This window comes from Phyllobates terribilis, unplaced genomic scaffold (genome assembly GCF_046119375.1).
Source record: "Phyllobates terribilis strain yellow unplaced genomic scaffold, ASM4611937v1 Scaffold_2__4_contigs__length_985480577, whole genome shotgun sequence".
In the NCBI taxonomy this organism is placed as follows: domain Eukaryota; kingdom Metazoa; phylum Chordata; class Amphibia; order Anura; family Dendrobatidae; genus Phyllobates; species Phyllobates terribilis.
This window is the reverse complement of record NW_027362762.1, coordinates 680,435,925-680,459,802: the sequence shown is the minus strand read 5'-3', so window position 1 is coordinate 680,459,802 and position 23,878 is coordinate 680,435,925. Positions and strand designations below refer to the sequence as shown.

The 23,878-nt window shown below is 44.6% G+C and overlaps 1 protein-coding gene across 3 annotated transcripts in view; it reads right to left on the bottom strand.

The window, feature by feature from the left end:
* The window catches only part of CUNH1orf116 (chromosome unknown C1orf116 homolog), a 38,910-nt gene extending 19,204 nt beyond the window's left edge, over positions 1 to 19,706 (bottom strand). Inside the window, exon 1 of one of the 3 annotated variants that reach the window (XM_073666905.1) lies at positions 19,448 to 19,706. The gene's annotated coding sequence lies outside the window, so the exon portion shown is untranslated. Of the gene's footprint in view, positions 1 to 8,896; positions 8,916 to 19,182; positions 19,312 to 19,447 lie in introns of those variants that run through there. The other 2 variants (XM_073666907.1, XM_073666914.1) reach the window with 2 other exon arrangements.
* Positions 19,707 to 23,878: the final 4,172 nt, after the last annotated feature.

Genomic DNA, 23,878 nt, shown 5'->3' with positions numbered 1-23,878 from the left:
CATGTCTGATACTGCAGTCTGGATGGGGCCAACTAGAAAAAAAAAAAGTATTGAAGGAATAAAGCTTTATGTATTTTACACTCTAATCACGTCACCTTCTTGCCACAGTGGTTCCCATAGGGGGTTCTGTCTGAAGTCCTGAAAAACAGAATTCAGGCTTATTTGCAGACGGGGCTATTGAATTTAATGACATAAATAGAGTCCCTTTTTCCCCCCTCTCTGACCTAATTTTCAGCAGTATTTAGTCTTTTCAAGCGCTCACAAAAATTCAGTCGACCACATTTTTTTGTGTCCACCTGAAAAAGGCAGACACTGCCGAAAATGAGGTCAGAAGAGCATAAAGTGGCTCTGTCGGCGGAAGCTCCCATATCCCGTTTTTTCAGGACTTCAAATAGAAGTCCCGACAGAGCCACAGATGCGTGGGAAGAACGTGATATAAAGAATTAAGGCTTTGTTCACATGTTGGGCTCTATATCTCACTTTACTCATGTTTATGGAGACAGTATAAAGCCACTGCATTTTTCTCACTGATGCTCTGTGTTATAAAGACATAGATGGAATAACCTTACCTAAATCCTGAGCATGATTCCACACTACAGAAATTTTTAACACCCAGCAGTGGAAATCAGTTTGTGTGAGATGCCAAGCTGATATACTGAGCGCCAAAAACCATGGGTAGAGCAGATATTAATTTTCATTGCCAAAATCGAACACACGAATGAATAGTTTTAAAGTTCCAATACGCAAGCCTCCCTTCACTAGGTAATGCATGGTTAGAGGAATTATCCATTGTAAAAAAATATAACATGGCTGCTTTCCACTAGATATTGTGCCAAACTTGTCTGTGGCTTTTGTCCGATATTGCAAATCAGGTCTATTGAAGTGAATGGATTCGAGTAGCAATACCGCTTACATATTCCAGTCTACCAAATTATCAACTGGACAAATCTTGCAGAATTAAAAAATTGTGATCTGCATGGAGCTATACAGAAAACCTCGCAATAAATTTAAAGGTCCATTTATACTGCAAAACCATCGTGAACGAGTGTTCCTAGGACAGCTTGGTTCAGAATAATCTTGCAGTGTTAACAGGCTGCCGACCACCCGATGAACAAGCAAAACAATAGTTCGTCAGGTGAAATTATCTTTTATCCTTCACAAAAGATCCATGTTCTCAACAACACATAAGTCTGTGCAAACAAGACATGTGCTGCCGAAAATAATGGAATCCTATACAGATTGATCAGGGCACATCGGGAGAGCGGTCGGCCAGTGCAAACAGGTTATTAGACAATTGCCGATCGGAGGTCATTTTGTACCAGTCGGGTTTGTGTAAATAAACCTTTGGAGACCACCTATTAAGTGGTTAGTCACGTAGACCACTTTAGCTTCTACTCACCAAATACAGTGCATACAGCAGCTTCTATCATATAAAGGTTGAAATAAGAATTACTTATAACTCACTGCTGATAAGACTGGATTTACAAGTTATAAAAATAGCAGTGGTCAGTCTACTCCCTTGGGGTGGGACTAAGCAGCTGAAAAGTAGCAAACCCAATAAACAGCCTTTCAAGCCTTGCATATAAATACCATCCAAGAATAGCATATATTCGTTTTGTACATATCGGGTATGTAAACTATATAAAATAGATATTCAAGTATAAATAAAATGGCAACATCTTGGACCCAAAGATCAAATGATCATACTATGAAAAGGTCCTATTCTGAAGCTATTTTCACATCCTTGGCTCAAGTCAATTAGTCGTCCATATGTCCAGTGCAGGTTCGTTCAGATTGGTGCAACTTATCCTTCAATCTTTATACATGATTGTACACACATGTATTGTGATGGCCAATCCACATTAACAAACTAATTGGAAAAGGGTGGAATCATCTGGATTTTTTGTGACTTGCTTGTTCGTTGTAATGCTACCCCATTCACTTTTCCCGACCTTTGTCACAGGTAAAATTGTCATGTAGATGCAACGTTACTGCCAAGATTTTAATAGATAGGATTGGAGAAAATCTCTTGAGCAGACCATACGCTGAGGTAGTATAGTCATAGCAAGGCAGGGCTAGCAAACACTGCAGGCTGTCATTCACACAGTGTGGGCTGAGCACACTGTAACCCTTGAGGAATCAGCTCTAAAGAGTTGGCTGGAGCTGTTATGAGAGAAAGCCACTCTAGAAGGGGAACATCGGACTGAGAAGGAAATTTGTGAGACAGTTGGTATAGTGTGAGAATGGCAGTCCTGAGGCTTGCGAAGTTGCCTGTAACTTTTAGGCTCATTCCACACCACGTCTGTACACTGTTGGGTGCATTAACTCAGGAGATATACACCTGAAAGTGGGCAGTCAGGATAGAAGCCAAGGCTTCAGTCCACCATAGGAACCCACTGTAAAGAAATGTAAACATTGCGGTATACGTTTCTTTGCAGCAGTCCTCTGTATAATTAAGCACAGTCTACTTCAGTTGTATACCAGTCAGATGAGGTCCATAAGCATATGTGGCACCCCTGAGGGTTCAGTCGCCACCAAGGTACTGCACCTCACCCAGTGGTGTGGTGTCTCCTCTCAGGTAAGGAGGGAGTGCTGCCCGGAACCCCAACACCTGCATCCAACACTACACTGCTCCAGGCCGGCTGGAGGGGCAACATGCATGCGCAGAGCTGAGCCCTGACCCTGGCTGGAGTGGGGGGGAACCCAAAGGTAGGGGGAACCAGTAGTTTAGTGGAGCACCATGGTAGGAGATATATAAAGGGAAGCCATCTTAGGGTGGCAGGTCAGACAGAGAGAGGACAGTCAGACAGGGAGCAGAGTCTCGTCAGGAGCTCTGCTCCACAAGTAGGGCCCAGTCCTAGAGGCCCAGGAGGGGAGCAGAGGAGTAGGTTCCGATCTAAAGAAAGGATCCCAGGGGGTACGGCGAGTGCAGGACAGCACCCGTACGTCCCGAATCTGTCAGAAGACAGAGGGATTGTAGGCCGCAAGAAGGGGACCGGCCCCTGGACCAGTCATGTAACTCCAAGTCTCGGCTGGAAAAAACGGAGGCTTCTGGCTTTCATAGACCAGTTGCCGCAGCCTTATTCTAATCTCCATGAGGGTCAAGCAGATCTGGAAACTCCAGTGAGAAAGGAGGGACTTCAGAGAACCCGAGCGGGATTGAGAGTGGGGAAGCGCAGGGCAGGAGGGAGAAAGACCCAGCGTGAAGACGGTCTAGCTAGGAACACAAGAAAGTGGGGTTCCGTCAGGTGCTCCTAATCTGCCTAAGGAAGAGCTGAACCCCTGCCTGGTGAACGCAGTGCGACGTGGGAGGCTGGCACCCGTACAGTGCATCAGTGGAACTGTCATAAGGACTGTGAGTAAAAGACTCGGATGACTGCACCGTACTGCCTCCGTCCATTCTGTCATCTGCGCCATCTTTCCCCCTGCACTACAACGCCCAGCGCAACTCACACTACCTACACTGCCCTGGAGCTAGCTCTACCCATGGAGAGCCACACCATCCCTGCTGCCGTAACACCAGCTCCAGAAGACTGCTCCGCAGGGGCGGTTCCCTCTAGCAGCATTCCACAGGTGGCGTCACGAACACTATTACAAAATCCCCTATAAATAATAACACCCCCCCCCCCCCATTTTGGCGACCGCCCCTGGGCCACGGACCGGGCCAGCCACCGTGATATCCCCCCCCTACCGGCATCAAGAGGCCCGGCTGCCGAGTGCCCCACGGCCCTGGGGGCGCGTCACATACACTTTAGGCCACCGTTTGGTGAACGTTCTGCTGTGGTGATGGTTACAGTATAGGTTGGGAAAAGCTCCCGATGTATAATGTAAGCTAGGTGCACAGATACAGTTGACACCCAAGTCCTGTTGACTAAAGGACTGAAGACATGGAAAATAGGAGGGTGGCGACTAATGAAATGCTCTCAAAGTTTTGCCTTATAAAACAAGTCAGTATTTGGCCTGTATTCCATCAGTATTTGCAAGTTAAAATCACGAGTGGACGTTACACAGAAAACTATGATTGAAAGATTTGCATATTTCCTGTGCTTAGGAGTCACTCCTAATTTTGGTTTACAAATATTGATGGAATACTGACCAAAAATGCCAAAGTGAATAACGCCTTAGGGCAAGGTGTAGAAATGACCCTCCTACTGTTTTACTGTCAAAAGCTGTCCAGAGGTCATTGTGAAGCCAATACTGGACTGTTCTGAGTTAACCCTTTAAGGGTTATTTCAGTCCTTGGAAGTGATCACTTAACCAATGAGTGTGTGATAACATCTTACCCCCATCGATCCCAAGAACAGGGCTAGGTATCTGGAAGGGGTGTTGGCTGGACAAGAGCACCACTACTCCTTTCTAGGGGACTGCCACAGATAAAGTACTGTACTTGGCTTTTTCTAGCAGTCCTTAAGGGAGTGAGTGGGCACGTTCAGCCAACAATCCATTCAGATGAAGTTCTGCAGAGCCCCATTATTGGCATCGGTTAGACCACACAACTCACAATGGTTTTATAAAATATCCAGTGTCTAGTCTGACAGTTTCGTCAAAAGGGAGTGCAACTGATTCAGAATATCAAGTTATTCCCGAGCGCCAAATTGTACAAATGACAGTCACATGTATCTAGTGCCAATTACTCACCCTACAGAGCCCACGACAATCTCCTTGAATACTTTCAATGCTTGTCTAAAACACAGAATGTACAGTACACATAGAAGGCATGAATCATTTACCTGCAGAAACCTATAACCTGTCTTAAGAAGAGCAAATACTCCTCAACACCACTGTAAAATCTTCCATACATATTAGACTAACGTCGACCAAATGTGCATATAACAATCAGTTCGGCCCACAATCTAATGTATATCGGAGGAAATATTGATCTGGCATGTCCATTTCCATTTCCCCCTCCCTTCCAAATCTGCCATATGGACCCAGAGAAATGGGACTTTTTATGCCAATTTCTATGGTCTTTACCAAGAGGGCGTGCATCACAGAATTCTCTGGAGGCATGTGTTTAGCCTGCTGTGCATTATTACTCTGAGCACCATCCCCTTAGCAAATACCATAAAAATTTACACTAAATAAAGTGTCCATCTCTCTTTTACCATATGTCAAGATAAAAAATAAATAAATAAATTTACACTACACTACACATACCTCTTGCTGTGGAGTATTTGCTTTTCTTTAAGGTGGATGTCCACTACTTGGATAACCTCTTCTAAATCTCTATGTTTTCTCTCAGTAAAACAACACCAAATATACTCACCTCCGGTTCTAGCAGTGTTGGCACTGGCTCTCCCGGGGGATCACATGACATAATATAGATTCCTGCATCTAAGCAGCGCTGACTTCACTCTCCTCTCATAAGGCCATAACTGACATCCGGAAGAAGTGAGGTGAGGGAGGAGCAGCAGCTCTAGCTTTCTCTGGATGTCTTGATTTGTGCAAAGGAGAGGAGAGTAAAGCCAGCACCGATTGGCCGCAGGGATCGCATAACAATGTCACACAATCCCCAGGGAGAGTCAGTGCAGTCACTGGAGGAGAGTATAAATATTAGTTTACTGGGGAGAAACACAGGGATTCAAAAGGGGTTGTCCAAAAAAGGGACAACACCTTTAAGACACGAACAATGGGAGTAACAAACAAAAACAAGGCCAGGAGAATAGCAACATTTACACCAGGTAAAAAATTACCTATGTCTGGCAAGTGACAAGTCCTCTTTAAGTCTGATCAGAGCAGGTGAAGGCCCGTTCGCAGAAAATTATGTGGCTATCCACATAGTTCAACAGCTACTGGATGAAGTTTTCTACTCCCTACACTGTTGACATCTGTCTACACAGAAGGTGATAACAGCTGACCTAAGAATTGGTCATCAACGTACTTGAAAAAAATCCATTTCTGACCGCCCTACACATAAGGCTGGTTTCACACGTCCTGATATTTCCAGTACCGGAGATATTCGTTACCGTGTCCACCTGTGTGGCATACGCGTGGCAACCGTGTGCCACATCAGTATCACACGTACCAGCACTTGGGAATCAGCGGTACAGTTAGCGCCGTTCCCAAGTGCTGAATGCTACCCTCATTAGATGTCCCACGCTGAAATCCATCTGACTGCTCATGCAGAGGAGACTGGGAGAATGACTTGCGCCCTTGCTATGTGCTGAGATCACGGAGTGAAATGACACCGTCAGTCGGGTTACAGCAGGGGACATCTTCGGACAGGATAAGGATTTTTTTTAAATTTATTTTATTCTTATTTTTACACCAGGACACAGTGGGAGCAGACTACTACTCATCATTGTCCCTTGCTAGCGCTGATTGTGTAGCACCCCGAGGGCTCGGCTGCTACAGGGGTATTGCACCTCAACCAGAGGTGTGATATTCCACTCCCAGGTAAGGATGGAGTGTGGACCAGGGCTCAGTTAGCAGCATACACACACACACACTCCCCATTTCCGGGGGACAGCTCGACGGTGCTCCCATTTATTGCAGGCACAACTGACCATGTCCCTGGCTGGAGTGGGGAGGGGGGAGAGAATCCAGTGACGTAGGAGCAGTAGGGGACAGTTTCTGGAGCACAGGAAGGAGCTCATTGGGTGCAGGTCACCTGAGCTCAGACACAGAAGCAGATAAAAAGGTGGGGGCCATCTTAGGAGGGAGTTCTGTGAGAGGAGAAGGCAGGGAGCAGAGCTGTTCCATGGGCTCTGCTCCCTGGACAGGCCTAGCACAGAGGCCGGAGCCTGAGGGAAGAGAGAAGGAGAAGGAAGGAAAGAGGAGAGAGAGGAGTAGAAAGGCTCCAGAAACAAGAAGGCAGAAGGGACCCTAAGAGAGCAGAACGGACAGCAACCGTTGCAAGCCCGCGTTATATCGGGTGAAGGGTCAGGCCGTGGAAGGGTACTGGATTCCCAGGTTGGTGGAGGCAAATCATCCCTCAGCCAAGAAACGGAGGTCGTGATCATTTATTGGTGCGACCCCTTGCTACACCCGCTAGGAAGGCACCACATAGGGTCAGGGAAACTGGCGCCAAGTTTTACCAGAGAAGGCCTGAGGCAGCTGGACAGAAGCGTGGTCACTGGTGGGGCACGAGAGGCCAGAGAAAGGATAGAAGGGGGTCCTGTGCCATACTCCTGAGTTGCCTGGGGGTTGACCGAGCCCCTCACCAGGTGGACGCAGTACGGCTCAGGCAGTCCTTGCCGACGGAAGTGACTTGGATAACAACGGAGTAAAAGGCCTGAACTGCACCATTGGACTCTGTGTGATTTATGCTGCGCCTGAACCATCACCCCCAGCATCCTCTTACACTGCCCTGAGGCTATACTCTTCCCGTGGGGAGTTATCCTATCCCTGTGCTGCACACTAACACCAGCCTCAGCGGTCTGCCTTGCAGCGGCGGTCATCCCTGACCGCAATCCACGGGTGGCGTAGTCGGACATTCCAAAAACACTGATAAATAGACTGCCGCCATTTGGTCTGACCACCCTGAGCCACGGGATCGGGTTGCCACTACTACCCCCATCAGCACCGTACACCAGAAGGCCCGGTTCCGGGTACCCCACGGGCCAGGGGGCGAGTCAATTGCATCGCAAGCAGAGGACAATGAGGAGGGCAGCGTTCAGCACTCAGCGCTTGGGAACAGCGCTAACTGTAACGCTGATTCCCAGGCGCCGTTACATGTCACACGGATGTCATGTACCGGCATCCCTCTATGCATACACAACCACAGGCTTTTCCTTCACAAGGACACAATAGCATACAGCATTCTTTATCCTGCATGGAGATGGACGGGGGGGGGGGGAATCAGAGTTTGAGGAGGGAGATTATCCCTGTGACACAGTTCCTTCCAATCCTTATCTTCCTGCCCGATAATACTTTGCACTGTTAGTTCAGGGAGTTTCTGACCTGTGTTTAGTTTCTCTCCGGATATGAATCATGTTCAGTTGCCTTCTGTCAGATCCAGATAACACCCCACCTTTCTCTTCGGCTTCAGCTCGGGTCCTTCCTGGAGTGTCGCTCCCACGTGGCGGTGCTGGGCCCTATGTGCTGCTGAGCCTCCGGGCATCTGGTGGGGCCAGGAGACCTGCAGTCTCCTGCCCTCCGGTTTCTGTTGCTGGGCCTTTAGTGCCCCACAGCCTCGGACTCCGGTGTCCGGTTCTTCTGCGTTCCTCTCTGGGGTGAGCTGGCTCACAGCTCTACTCCCCAGGTCCTTCCTCGTCGCTGTCCTGTCTTCAACTCACTCAAAACTAACCCCGCCTCCAGATTCCAGTTGCTAAGGGGAGGAGCTACCCTTTCTGGTCTGGAGCCAGGAAAGTGTTGTATGCTGGTAAACCTGATTAGGGGACCCCTCCTTGCTTCCAGGCATGGTATCACCCCTTGTGAGGAAGGCAATGCCACTGTGGCAACCGGGCCCCTGTGGTGCCACATTTCTGAAGCAAAACACTTCCAGTCTCCCGTGCTTGTGTTATTTGTAACAGTTACTGGAAGCAACAGCACTACTTCTGCATGTCACATTAGAATTAGAAGTTTGTTTAGCCGACAGCTACCCAAGGCGCAAAAGTACTAGTAGGCCACATTCACATGTTGAGTATTTCGTGAGTTTTTACCTCAGTATTTATAAGCCAAAACCAAAGTGGAGTGGAACAATCAGAGGAAAAGTAATAGAAATATGTGCACCACTTCTGAATTTTTCATCCATTCCTGGCTTTGGCTTACAAATATGGAGGTAAAAAAAAAATTCAAATATACTCAACGTGTGAATGTGACCTTACAGTCAATATTCCACAGGCATGATTGTAACTCTAATAGGTGCAGGAGTTGCAATCACACCCAGACCCTGGAGAATAGAAGAGCCAAAAGGTCCCTTTGCCCCATATGAAAAAACAAGCTATTTAAATACCTGTAATAGTTGGGAGCTCTGTTGGATAGTTTGCAATGGGGCCTTCATGCTTCAAGTTGTGCCACTGACCTCTGGCCTATGACAACAAAGGAGCTTCTTTTGTCATTTCCATAAAGCATTAGGGAAGTTAAAGGAGTTGTCCAGTCTTAAACTACATGTCTACAGTCACTATGTGACAGCAAACTTCTGAATCCTCACACTACGAGAACTGCGCACTGTGCGGTTGTGTGACCTCAATATTTGATATATTCCAACTACCAGCCACATTCCATCTAGACGGTTTCAGACCTCGCTCAATACACTTGCATTGAGCAAGGCCGCACCCATCTATTCGAAATGTGTCCAGGGGTAAGCATTTCACATATTTGCGGTTACATGACATGATAGAATCCTCACCGTGTGCAGTGCGCGAAACGCAAGTATTCACAAGTCTGCATTCACAGAGTGACTGCTGATAAGACTGGACAACCCCCTTAAGAGGGTGGTCCAACACTGGATAACTCTTGCTTAATCACTTCAGGGTCCCACAGACAATTAAACCAGTGTATATTAACCTCCACAGCACGCCACAGCCATTCCTGAGAAGTCATGTGACAACAAAGGCATGCACCTTGTTATGCACACGCCCGGGCTAAGCGGCGTGTGCGTGTGATTGGTAGTGATTCCACTGGACCGTGCCGGAGAGTGAATGCCTGGAGGGGCGTGACTAAGTATTCACCCGATCCGACCAGGGTCGCACGACGGCATACGACGCCAGTGCACCAAGGAGGAACCGAGCAGAGGGACCAGGTGCTACTCCAGGACAGACCCCGGACACGGCTGTTGACCCACACAGGGGAATACAGGAACAGGCTGGTAGGCTGGCACACAGACTGGAGGGTATAGGCAGGCACGACTGGTATGCAGGCAGGGGGGTATGCAGGCAGGGGGGTAAAGGCAAGCACAGCTAGAGTGCAGACAGGGAGGCACTAGCAGGTAGGAACACAGGCGGGATAGGACCCAGTACACACCGGGACTCAGGAACAATACAGGCAGAGGGTTACAGGCAAGCACAGCTAGAGTGCAGACAAGGCTGAGCAGGGAGGACAGGGCTCTGTTCACACGGAACAGACAGGAAGGGAAAGACAGAGCCAGATACTCACACAGTACTTGCAGAGACAACAAGCAGGAGTTAGGTACGAGTTCAGACTCTGCAGAAAAAGGAAGGGAATGGACATAGAGGCAAAACAGGTAAAGGACAGGAGAGAGTTCAGACTGGAACTGAGTGTACGGAGGAGACCGACACTGCAGAGGGATACAGGAGCGGGTCTGGGAATACGGCCCCCAGAGAGGCGGAACGAACAGGCAAGGAGCGTGTTCAGACAGGACAGACCAGACGCAGGAGCGGGTTTAGGAAATCGGCCACTAGAAGGCGGAACGAACAGGCAAGGAGCGTGTTCAGACAGGACAGACCAGACACAGGAGCGGGTCTAGGAAATCGGCCACTAGAAGGCGAGAGGAACAGGCTAGGAGCGTGTTCAGACAGGACAGACAAGAGAACACAGAAAGGAGTCAGTTCAGACACGGGAGCTGATACCGCAAAGCAGGAGACATACAGGACACAGTTCAGACACGGGAGCTGATACCGCAAAGCAGGAGACATACAGGACTCAGTTCAGACACGGGAACTGATACAAAAAGCAGGAGACAAGAGACGGGACCTGGCACCTTCAGAGTGCAAGCACACACTGAAGGAAACACTATGCTCAGGCAGGGATAGAAGGGAGCTGCTGAGCTATATACCAAGTGACAGACAGCAATAGGCTGAGGACGCACAAGGGGTGTGACCCACAGCAGGTACAAAAGGCAGGAAGTGATCGGGCGCCGCCCTTAAGCAGCAGAAACAGACACAAACAGACAGCATGGAGGGAAGCCAGAGAGACATTCTGGACAGGAGATCAAGTGCGCCCTCTTGCACAGTGGGAGATGGACCACCATGCAAGGACGCCGCCAGGTATGTTACACACCTTCCCTGGAAGAGCAGTGCCAACATAGATGGAACGATGCAGCTGCAGGAGGAGAGTATAGATTATTTGTACAGTATGAGGCCCTGAAGTGATTAAGCAGGGGTCGTCCAGCAAGAGGTTTTAAAAGCCTTTTAGTTAGACTCATACTCTTTAAAAGGTCTCATATTGTATGTTGCACCGTAATGTGTTAAGGACATGTACACGACTATAGAAAGTAGAATGGAAACAGACTTCACAAGGTATTGAGATTTTTACTGTAGGCTCAGATTTATATGCCCTAGAATGTACTAACTCTTATTTGGGGTCCTGAACTAGTGCTTCCTTTGTAAATTGGACTATATATTTTCCTATGTCCAAAGAGACAGATCATAATGACAAAAAAAAAATTCTGTATAGCACAATCTGCAAATAAAAACATTAAGCATGCATGTGACCAAAAGGACTGTAACAACATCATATTTATGACCCGTTGTGAAAAGTGATAGCCTCTCTCTCCTCCTACTCTAAGGCTGCGTGCCCACAAAGCCTTTTCCAAGCGTTTATGCTGCGGAATTTACGCAGCGGAAACGCTTGGTAATCCGCCCCCCATGGTCCCCAATGACAAGCCGCAATGTCAATGCCCATGCTGCGGATTTTTCCGCAGCATTTATGCTGCGCTCAAAAATCCGCAGCATGTCCATTAATTTTGCGGACACGCAGCGTAATCGCCGCCATTGACTTGCATTGGACCGCGTGACATCCGCATCACTGCATCTGCACAAGCGGATATCACACGGTTCAATGTGCGGATGGTACCCAGGTATGGAGGAGAGGAGACTCTTCTCCAGACCTGGGTACCATTGAAACAGTAAAAAAAAGAATTTAAAATAAAGATTATACTCACCTTCCGATGTCCTCCCGGTGTTTTCTCCCCTCCGTCGGGTCTGCTCTATGGGTCGCGGTGTTGTGAAGGACCTGCTATGACGTCATTGAGTCATGTGACCTGTCACATAACTCAATGACATCACCGCAGGTCCTTCACACCACCGAGAGCAGTGCAATAGACTGGACGCGGCGGAGAAAACACCGGGAGGATATCGGAAGGTGAGTATAAATTTTATTTATTTTTTTTTTTTTTAAAACTAAATTATACTCACCTTCCGATATCCTCCCGGTGTTTTCTCCGCCGCGTCCAGTCTATTGCACTGCTCTCGGTGGTGTGAAGGACCTGCGGTGATGTCATTGAGTTATGTGACAGGTCACATGACTCAATGACGTCATAGCAGGTCCTTCACAACACCGCGACCCATAGAGCAGACCCGACGGAGGGGAGAAAACACCGGGAGGATATCGGAAGGTGAGTATAATATTTTTTTTTTTTTTTTTTTTAAACTAACTTAGTCACACTATATAAATCCATGCCTGTTGCATGGATTTATATAGTGTGACCAAGTTGTCAAGCACTTTTCCAAGTGATGCTAAAATCGCTTGGAAAAGCGCTTGATAACGCATGTAGAAACCGCATGCGTTTTTTTCCTGCCAGGGAGATGCAGAAAAAATATGCAGCATTTCTGCATCGTGGGCACATAGCCTTATCAGTTTCTCATGGATGACATTCAAGGTCCAAGTACGGCTGTTGAGTTCGGTTCAGGACATCGTGGCCCAATCGCCGACCAAGAATGTTGGGTGTGTGAATCTAATCTTAAACAGATTGTCAATCATTAGGAAACAATGGGGCCAATTCATTAAGACTGAGGCTCCACATGCCAATCTTAACGAGCAGCATGTTGGAGTACAATGCACCAAAGTCATTAAGATGCGCATGTCACTTAAATGAATTAGGTGCATCTCTTAATTGACACGTGTTGAATTGGAAGGGTGTGTGTTGCCAGGCCGCATCCATGCTACACTCACATTGGCATAGCTGGCCAGGACTGGGATGAATCCTCAAAAGTCACAATATTTTTTGCGCAACTTCTTAGTTACGCAAAAATATTCCGACTCGTTGTTTTACACCAGAATTCTGGTGTAAACACCTTAATGAATAGGGCCGAGTATCTTTCTTCCAGAAACAGGACAGTGTTCACTGCTAATCCCCGAATGATCAAAACACTCAGTCTTGTGAAATTAGTTTTAAGTAAGCTTATAAAGTCTCATTTTTAGTAGTAAATAGGACAAGTGCTGCTGAGAACAATGTCAGTTTATGTGCACAAAAATATCTACCGATTGATCTTCCCATGTAGACAGAACAGTCAGCCTTTCTAAATGGGCTGATAAACAACTGTCAATAATGGAGCCTCAAGTTAGGTTGGATTTAAACGTACTAAGACAAAAGTGATGTAGAATTTAGGCATCTTAAATGTGAATTCTACCAGCTAGTAAAAGCTTAAACTTGACTAAGAAAAAAATAGAACAAAAAAATATATAATATATATATATACATAGTGTAGTTCAAACCCTAGCTTGACATCAGGTCAATAGCTTGTGCAATTTCATGATATCTTAATCCTCTTAAGCAGGATAACCTATGAGAAGTTATCAAGATGGTGTAAGCTTAATCATGATAACTTTCTATGTTACTGATGTACCAAAGGTTATCACACTGGTTTTCACATTTATCAGTTGTTTATTTCTCTACATAGTACATATCCAGATAGCTCACGTTCTAGATATTATATACGTTCCCACAATGAGTATTTGATGTTGCGGATTTCTTACACCTACTATGTAGATTAGGCTACTTGCATTTTATCATTGCATTTTTTGAGTGTTCCTTTACGCTGCAGTGTCTCTTTTTGGTATTTGGTTTTGACAAAAAACTTTGTTGATTACAGTCGTGTTATTTTTCCACAGCGGAAACATAAAAAAAGTTATATGCATTTTTAGTATCTGTGGATATTCTGCATCTAATGCAAATTCTATGGGGAAAATCTGCACATAAAACTCAGCGTACTCGCAGGAGAGGTGAGGATTTCAAAATTGCACAGCAGGTCAGTTTACGCGGCATTATAAAAAGCAAAGTGGGCATGAGATCTCCAAAGGCCATGGGGATTCCAGCTCACCCATCTTGCCTACAGGTGCACAGGTACATGAGCTTGTGAAACAATGATCAAAGGATATCCAGCACTCATTGAGTGGTCTAAAGCAGTGTTCCCCAACTCCAGTCCTCAAGGCCCACCAACAGATCATGTTTTCAGGATTTCCTTAGTATTGCACAGGTGATGGAATTATTGCCTGTGCAGGTGATGTAATTATCACCTGTGCAATACTAAGGAAATCCTGAAAACATGACCTGTTGGTGGGCCTTGAGGACTGGAGTTGGGGAACCCTGGTCTAAAGTCTTCAAATTTATTTCAGGAACATAAGTATAGACAGAACGACTTACTCAGCCAAACCAACGCGTTTTGACCAGAGGTTCTTAATCTAGTCGAAACGCATTGATTTTGCTGACCATGTGGAACCTAAAGTTTTGTGTGCAGATTTCAAACATTTACACAATTAATTGCTTTCAACTGGAAAAATCACATTGCCATTCATGAGGTTTCTGAATAAAGCCACGGGGAAAAAAAAAAAAAAAAAAAAACTAAATCTGACGTAAAGTTTTCTACTAAAAATCAAGGCTGCAAAAAAAAAAAAAAAAAAAAATTTAATGTATCAGGAACACATGAATTTCTGATGTAGATTTCTCTTGACAACCTTATCAGATTCGTTCACCTGTGCGAACACACTCTATAGGGTGGAGCAGACCTTAATCAAATTGGTTTCACAAGGTAAGTGAGGAAGCAAAACTGGTGCCAGCTTTACATTCCTGATGTCAGTATGAGGTCATCGATCACTGACAGGGCTCACCTTTATTTAGCACTGTCATTAGGAAAATGGCAACTTGTTTTTGACAGCTCCACACCATTCAGACTTAGAAAATCATGGAAAAATGTATTAGTCTTATACCAAAAAGTGTACTTAGCTCTGGTTGGATGAAGCAGAGCAATCCACAAACTACAGATTGTATATAGTTTTTCAGGTGTTTAAAAGGATTGTTCACTACTAGGACATCCCGTTCTTTAATTCTATATTTCCCCTGTAAAATAAAAATACCCTATGCACACCTCCCATACCAGCACTGGTTGTCCCAGTGCTTGCGTGACATTATTATTCCTCGTGAGCCCTGCAGCCAGTCAATGGCCACTATTATGCTCTAACTTCTTTTGGACAAACTTCAGATGTCTGAAGGTAGTGTAAGAATTGCAGCCGATTAGTGACTGCTGATTGGCTTCAGGGCTCACGTAGCATAATGTCACATGAGCCTCAGCAGACCTCGCGTCAACATCACTGGAATGGCGCTGGTATGGGAGGCACATATAAGGAGTTGTTATTTTACAAGCGGGAATATAGTATTTAACAAGGGGTTGTCAAAGTAGTGGACAACCCCTTTAAAAAGGAGGAAATACTCTAATTGGTGAAACAAGTGTTGGGCTGTCGAGCTACAGACTCCATTGGAATGAGTTGTATGACAGATCCTTAGACCGTGTTAATAAATATCAGTCAGGGAATGTGTGCATTTGCTGCGGAAAGATCTACAAGTGTTCACTCATGAAACAATTGGATTCAGGTTAATGGAATAGATTGTCAGTTGCAGAAGATAGTGGGAATTTACCTTAAACTAATATTATGGAGGTTGTATTTCCAGACATTGGACAGTGTGCTCTACTAAACAACATCATGTGTACAGATGCCATTGCTCCTCTCCCACAACAGTAATACCATAACAAGAAAAAAAAAAAAAGAAAAATTGCAGATCATGGTGATGAATTCTCATGTGAATATGCTGCATCACGTGTCAGCCTCGGGCTGTCCTCTCCTAGTCTGCCACCATTATAGTTACCTGCAAGTACAAACGCTCTCTTCCCACTTTCATGCGGAAATGGCTGTGTAGGGGGTAAGACTAGATGCAGCAGATCATTTCTGCTGTGGATTTTGCCATATTTCCACAATAAATTCAAGTGGTACATGAAAATTTGACACAATTTCACCCTATACATTCAAGGGAATGTCAGAAGGGTTTCATCTAAACAGCTGAGTTGATTAACATTGGCCATAGCGTTGTCCGAGTGAGATCAGTTCTTTTTACAGACAGCACTCAGACCAAAAATAGAGTCACGTGAACGTATCCCACCATTGATCTATAGGCTAGGTGTAGACAAGCGTATTTCTCAGTAAATCAGATCAATTATGCTAATCATACACTGATCAGAGTTTGATCAGCATATGATCACAGCATGATCTGATTTTCTCAGATGTGCTCCATCCTCTCCTTTCTGTAAGTCCGTGGAAATCGGACCACAGTCAAATGTCATCCGAGTGCAGTCTGATGTTTCCTACCACTAATTTACTTGCATGGAAGAGTGCAATCTGAATATCGGATCAAACTCAGGCATACAGAAATTTTTTCCCCCCAGACAGTCTGTCCAAGGAAAAATGAAAAAAAAAAAAAAGAAAAAAAAAAAATTCTATGGGGCCGTGCACGTGTCGAAGTGTGATCCGATGTTTTGGTGGATCATACAGTCATGTGGACGAGCCTATACACACATCCATTTTAAAAACCAATCTCCGTGTCCAGTCAGTGAGACTCTAAGCATGTCTTATTCTGATCAATTTCGCGAATCAGACTCAGTCATTAAAGTCTATGGGGATCTGAAAAAAAACACGGAAGACAGACTTTATATTTCAGTGTTCCATCCACTTAAGATCCTTTGTTAGAAAATTCCTATCTATTGTCTCTTAAGGCTATGTGCCCACGATGCAGAAATGAAGCGGAAAATTTCCGCTTCATTTCTGCATGTCCTTGTCAGTAAAAACGCATGCGGATTTTTTTTACATGCGTTTTTGACATGCGTTTTTCTAATGCATTGAGTAGGCAATTCCGCATGCGTAAACGCACAAATAATGGAGATGCTGAGGATTTTTCCGCACATAAAATCCAATGCGGAAAATTCCGCAGCATGGGCACAGAACATGCGGATTGTCATTGAGGACCATATTACCAAGCGTTTTTCAAGCGTTTCCGCATCAGAAATTCGGCAGCAAAAATGCATCGTGGGCACGCAGCCTCACAGTCTTCTCAATGAAAAAAAAATAAAAAATTGGTGCAATTATGATGCCATCTGAAGGGGTTTTCCTCTACTCTGATAACCCCTTTATAATCACTAAGTTCTCCCCTTATAAAATAACAGCTATACTCACCCTCAATCCAAGCGCCATTCCAGCGGTGTTGACACTGGTTCTGCCAGAGGAAGTGAGGAAAAAGCTGTAGATTTCATTTCCTCCACATGGCCTATTTGTCCGAAGCAGAGAAGAAGGATGCAGCCACTAATTTGCTGAAGGGCTTGAGTGACAATGTCACGCAAGCCCCGGAGGAGCCAGTACCAACACCGCTAGAACGGCAGTGCCCATACTGGAGGAGAGTATAACTGTTACGGTACTTTATAAAAAGGGAAACTTAGTGATTGAGAAGGGTGTTGTCCGAGTAGTGAATAACTCCTTTAATGGGAAGGAAATCAGGAAAAGGGAGAAAATAATAGGTCAATTTTTCTTGTAAGGATGGATGGGTGAATGTAGCTTTAGACTCTGCTCAGATCAGCGTTAATTCAGGTTCCCACCATGGCGCCTGATCAGCAAAAAAAAAAAAATATATATATAATATATATAACTCCGAAAAAGCTTTTCTTGCAGATGTGAACATAACCATAGCTTTCCTGAGAGTGCTTAATAGCCTGGATTCTCCTACTGTAAATATGCTCAGTGCTAAGCCCAGCGATGAACGGAAGATGAAGAAGAGTGCAACAAGTGACGTGGCCGGTGTACAAGCATATGGCAAATAGAGAACAGTCAGCACTTTTCTATAGTCAGTAAACCTTTAGCAAACCTAATCCTTGTGACAACTATGATAAGCGTTTACCCATATCTGCTGATGAGAATACAATATCAAAGGCAAATAGAGCAAAGGCATTCAGCATGTAAGAGGCAAGTTATAATGTCTGGGCATTACAGAACAGAAAATACTGTAGATAAATCATAGATCATCTCAGCCTTAAAATATCTCACACACATTACACAAGCAGGTAGCAAGGATGAATTTGCTGTATGGAATTCAGACATTTTTATGGTATCTATTGTGTATGTATTAGATGGCTGAAAAAGACTTTCTGATGCAGAATATATATTAAGACCAGAGGCTTCCCATATAATTATACAGCTGATTCTGACATGGACGATACAAAGCGCTTTGAAATAAAGTGGGTGATCGAGTTTCGAGAAAACATGTTGTTTCGGATTATAAAGTCACCTGCTCATGGGTAAGTTTAATGGCAGATAAGGATCTACGGGCCCGCCTTACTTGTCTGTTTTCCAGATAGTTACACAAGATCTGCCTGAAGGTTTCTAAATCATTCCTTTATACAACATTCCAGAATTTAATAGATTGGGTGTATGCCTGCCAGCATACGTCAGTGGATGACAGTGACACCATAACCATAGCTTAAGACTTCCATTCACTTCCAAAACCAAAACTATTGTGTTATTGCTTTAAAATTGGAGGCGAGTGGAGTTCACTCCATGTCATGGAAGATATAGTGAACACACACATACATACATACATACATACATTATATATATATATATATATATATATATATATATATATATATATATATATATATATATATATATATATATATATACACACACATACACCACAAACAAGACTGTAATATTTACATACACACATAAATGTTATAAATCTAGAGGTGAATACTAGCTGCAGATACTTTTCTGAACTTTATCAATCAGGGCTCATTCAGACGGCTGTTTTTCTCATAGGTATGGCATTTGTATCTATCAGTCTATGGGGCTGTTCACATGTCCGTGTAGCCTTGCAAACTGAAAGGTCCGCACAAGATCACAGAGACTTGTCTGATTTTGATCTAAGTCTCAGATTGAACTCGCCAAAAATGAAGGGAATTATGGACTGTGCTCGGACTGTTTATACGAGAACCTGGAGAAACATTGTTATTTTTTTCATCAGGGGAAAACTAATGAAACTTTTTTTTTTTTGCATATGAGAAAAACCACTAACGTCTGAACAAGCCCTTACTGATTATTGATCACTATACGGAGCCTTCCCAGGTAAAATGGCTGCTTACAGAGAGCAAAAGAATTACCTTCATCGGATCAGAAATACAAAAAGGAGGACTTTTGGTTTGGTACAGAAACAGGTATCAAGTTTTGACAGTGTCAGAAACTTACCTAAAATGCTGCTCCAGCACATACAGGGTTAATCCAGACACCGCCTGAATCACACATCTAACAATCTGCCTCATAGACAGAAGGAGATTGTTTGCTTCCTTCCAGCACAGGAATACAATGCTGAGACACTGTGCTTTCACTTCTCAGAAATGACTTTTGCTAAGAAATGAAGCAATCTGGTGTAGGACATATTGGGAAGGAGTTCCCTTGCTCTCCAGTCCATTATATCTATAGGTTACACATAAAGTGTTACTTATTAACTCACCGCTGCCAGGATCAGGAGATTTAGACTTAGTAAAAGGGGCTTCTGCCTCCTCCAGAAGATCCTCAGGAGAAGAAATCCTTTCCTAGATCTCCCAGGCTTCTTTCTGACTTCTTCCTAAATCAAGAACACAGGTTAAAACTCACCTGTCTGTCCCTCCCTCCATAACCTGCTGCCTCTCCTGTGCCTGCTCATGGAAGGGGCGGACAGACAGACTGCTGCAGCCAATCACACCCCTCCAGCCTGGACCTGCTGCATGTGCAGGTACATCAGGAATGCTGCAGGGAGTTAACCCATTGCGGCCCAGAACGTGGTTTAATAAGCTGTTAAAGAGCCTTGTTTAAAGAAGTGATTACACAACATCTATACAGTGGACTCCCCCATATCTAATAAAGACATCTCCTCCCACCACACCCACAAGTACAGTACACACGGTATATCAAAGTCAGGTTATAGGCAAACTTTACCATCTACCTAAATTCATAGGTCCACGAATATAATAGTCCGGTACACCTCCCTGCACAAAGCAGATGAGTTTTTCAGGGAGCATTGGCTTCTGAGTGAAGGTCACCATAGACATTAGATATTTGTAGTGAGATCTGGACCATTTCTGAGTCTGCTAATCGTTTCATGTCTGCGCCTCACCTTTTTGGTAGCGTTTTATAATAGCTTTTTTTGCACTTTTTTGTTTAGCCTCTTCCAGAGAAGCCCATTTTCTTTTTTGCACTGTAGCTTCTTTCTCCCCTTTTTCTTACACCCATACCTTTTTTTTAAGGCTACGTTCCCACAATTAGCTTTTAGAGAGTCTTTGATGTTGCAGATTTTCTGTACCATTTATGTACCTATTAGGTAAATTAGATTATTGTCTGTTTTCATTGAGTTTTTAAGTGCGTTTATTTACTTGCATTTTTAATGCATTTTTGATACTGAATTTTTTTTGTCATGTTTTAAATAAAGCCGCTTTGTTTTTAATTTTTCCCGGTATTTGGCTTTGACCAAACTTAAGAAAAAAGGGCATGAAATGTCTATAAATCTTATCCACTTGTTGGACCTTTAATACAATGATGCAACGAAAATATGCAGCATTAAAAAATATCTGTGCAGTGAAAATACACAGCATCAAAAACTCACCAAAAATTCATTGTGGGAACTTAACCTTACAGTATTTACCCCATAGGTTCATTTATTTTCTAATTTAATAAATTGGACTTAAAGATGCGGTGATACCAAATATCATCAGTCGGCTATGAACCTGTGCCCATCTGTATATAACACAGCTGCAAAAGTGCACAAATGGAGTCTAATTGAATGACGTTTGTCTATTTTAATGAATGGTTCCATCAGGGTCACATCTGAATCCTGTTTTTCCGGACAGACGGAAGTCATCAAACCACTGCTGAATAAAGTATGTACCTAGCCTTAATAAATTTGCTAAATATTGGGGTTGTCTGTGCATCAGAAAATTAAATCTAACCCAACTTTGAGTAATAATTCACTATCTAATCCAATTGGAGCAATAATAAAATTTAACTTTTAATAGTACTCCCGTTAAAACTGAGAAAAAGCACTAAACAAAAAATTCTGATAAATGTTGAATGCAAACACTAGATTAAAAGACTCCCCATGGGATGGCATAAGAGATAATAATTATAACCTGAATATATCTGAATATACAGCATAAAATTATATTGTGGTTATTGGTCCACCAAATATTGGTTATGGCATTCCTATAGAATAGGGGTGGGCAATTAATTTTCCTGAGGGGCCACATGAGAAACCGTGACTGCTGTGGAGGGCTGAACCAATAGGCTTGCCCCCAGCTGTTTAACTCTCTAAATGACGCAAGCAATAGTGATCGCTGCATTTAGACGCCCAGGAGAGGGGCCTCCCTCCTTGATCACACCCCCTCCATCCGATGTAATCGTGGGCTGCAAAAGGTAGTCAAGGCAACCAGAGGTCATATGACGACCTCTGGGTCTGCCAGCTACGGTGGCCTGCTAGACCAAGAAGTAGCATGGTCTAAAAGGCGTTCTGCCAGTGTAACACTGACAGCTATAATGATTTGCAATGCATTATACCAGTGATCAGAGTAATATAAAAGTTAAAGTCCCATAGAGAAACAAAGTAAGTGAAAATAAAAATGTAAAAAATGGTGTAAATGTTTAAAAAAAATCACAAAATAAACAAAACAAAAAAAAATTATACCAATAAATAGTTATATTTATAGTTATGTATATTTATGTAAAAACACAAATAAATAAATAAAGTACACATATTTGGTATCGCCTTGTCCAGAACTACCCGATCTATAAAACTATCACACTAGTTAACCCCGTGAGTGAACACCGTAAAAAAAAAAAGTGACAAAAAAATATTATTTTTCATCATACCACCAAACAAAAAGTGGAATAAAACGCGATAATAAGGTATAATGTAAATAAAAATGGTTTTGCTGAAAATGTCATCTTATCCCGCAAAAAACAAGCCGCCATACAGCTCCAAAAGCTATAGGTTTCAGAAAGTAGCGATGCAAAAACAATTCTTTTTTCTAAAAAAATGTTTTATTGTGTAAAAGCAGCAAAACATGAAAAAGATTTAAATGTGGTATCGCTGTAATCGTACTGACCCGAAGAATAAAGCTGCCTTATCACTTTTACCACACGGAGAATGGCATACAAAAAAATTCCTGAATTGCTGGCTTTCGTTCATTCTGCCTCCCAAAAATTGGAATCGAAAGGGATCAAAAAATTTTATGTGCCCGAAAATGATACCACTAATAACTTCAACTTACCCCGCAAAAACCAATGTAGGGATATCTCTCTGGGGCAGCTAGTTACCTTACAATTTAGTTATTTAGGCCATGGCCCCACTATATCAGTATTTGGTCAGTATTTTTCTCAGGAGTGGGAGCCAAAACCAGGAGTGGGTGATAAATGCAGAATTGGTGACTTGTTTCTGACGCGCCCCCTGGGCCTGTGTTGTGCAGGGGAACCCGGAACCGGGCCTGTTGTAGAATGCTGGGGGTTGTAGTCTCCGTGTGGCGGTGACCCGGTCCGTGCCCAGGGTGGTCAAACCAGTGGCAGTCTATTTGTATTGTAATAAGTGTCCGACTACGCCACCCGTGGATTGCAGTCAGTGGGGACCGCCGCTGCGCTGCCGACCGCTGACGCTGATGTTGGTTGCGCAGCCGAGTATGGGATAACTCCCCACGGGAGGAGTATTGCCTCAGGGCAGCTAATGTGAGAGAGATGATGGGAGTGATGGTGTGAGCGTCCCAGTACTTATGGTGCTGGTGCGGCGAGGAATCACAGAGACGTGCAGTTGCAGTTTTCAAAGCTTTACTCACGGTTGTTATTCTGGTCACTTGTGCACATGAGGGACCGCCTGAGCCGTGCTGCGTTCACCAGGCAAGGGACTCGGTCAACTCCCAGGCAATTCCAGAGTGTGGTTCAGAGCTCCCCTCTCTTCCTTTCTACTGGCCGTCCCCACCAGGGACCCACCTTTGTCCAGCTTCCTCGGGCCTTCTGTTGGCGAAACCTCTCTCCGGTTTCCCTGACCCTATACGGTATGCCTTTCTGGTGGATGTAGTGAGGGGTCGCACCAAGATGTGGTCACAACCTCTGGTTTTGGCTGAGGATTAGTCGCCTCCACCAATTCGGGTTCCGGTACCCTGCTCTGCCAACCCTTCACCCTGTATCTCCTGGGCATATGGGGTTCCTTCTGCCTTCGTGTCTCTGGGCCTTTCTCTGTGTTCCTTGCTTCCTTTCTCCTCTGTTCCAGTTCCTTTCCTACTTTCCTTTCTGTTCCTTCTTCTCTCTTCCTCTCTCAGGCTCCAGCCTCCTGACAAGGCCTGCCTGCAGAGCAGAGCCCATGCAGGGGCTCTGCTTCCCGTCTTCTCCTCAGACTGTCTCCACTGAACTGAACTGGACTGGACTGCACTCTGTTCTAAGATGGTGCCCACCTTATATACCTCCTTCTGACACCCGAGCCCAGGTGACTAGCAACCAATGGGCTCCTACCTATGCCCAGAGACCCACCCCTATCTGCTCCTACACCACTGGGTATTCCACCCCCTCCCCACTCCAGCCAGGAACAGATGCTGTCGTGCCTGCACTTCTGTCTAGTGGGAGCACCGTTGAGCTGTTCCTCGGAAATGGGGTGTGTGTGGTGCATGCAGCCTACCGAGCCCTGGTCCACACTCCATCCTTACCCGGGAGTGGAATATCACACCTCTGGACCGAGGTGCAATACCCCTGTAGCAGCCGAGCCCTCGGGGTGCTACATTACCCCCTGGCAAATCACAGCACGTCCTCGGGCTGGCAAAGAGCAAAGACAATTTAAACATACAAGTTTTTAGAATGCATTCGTATATAAGACAATAACTTTTCACTCATCCCTTTATGGGAGGTATTCTTCTTTTTTTTAACGTTACTG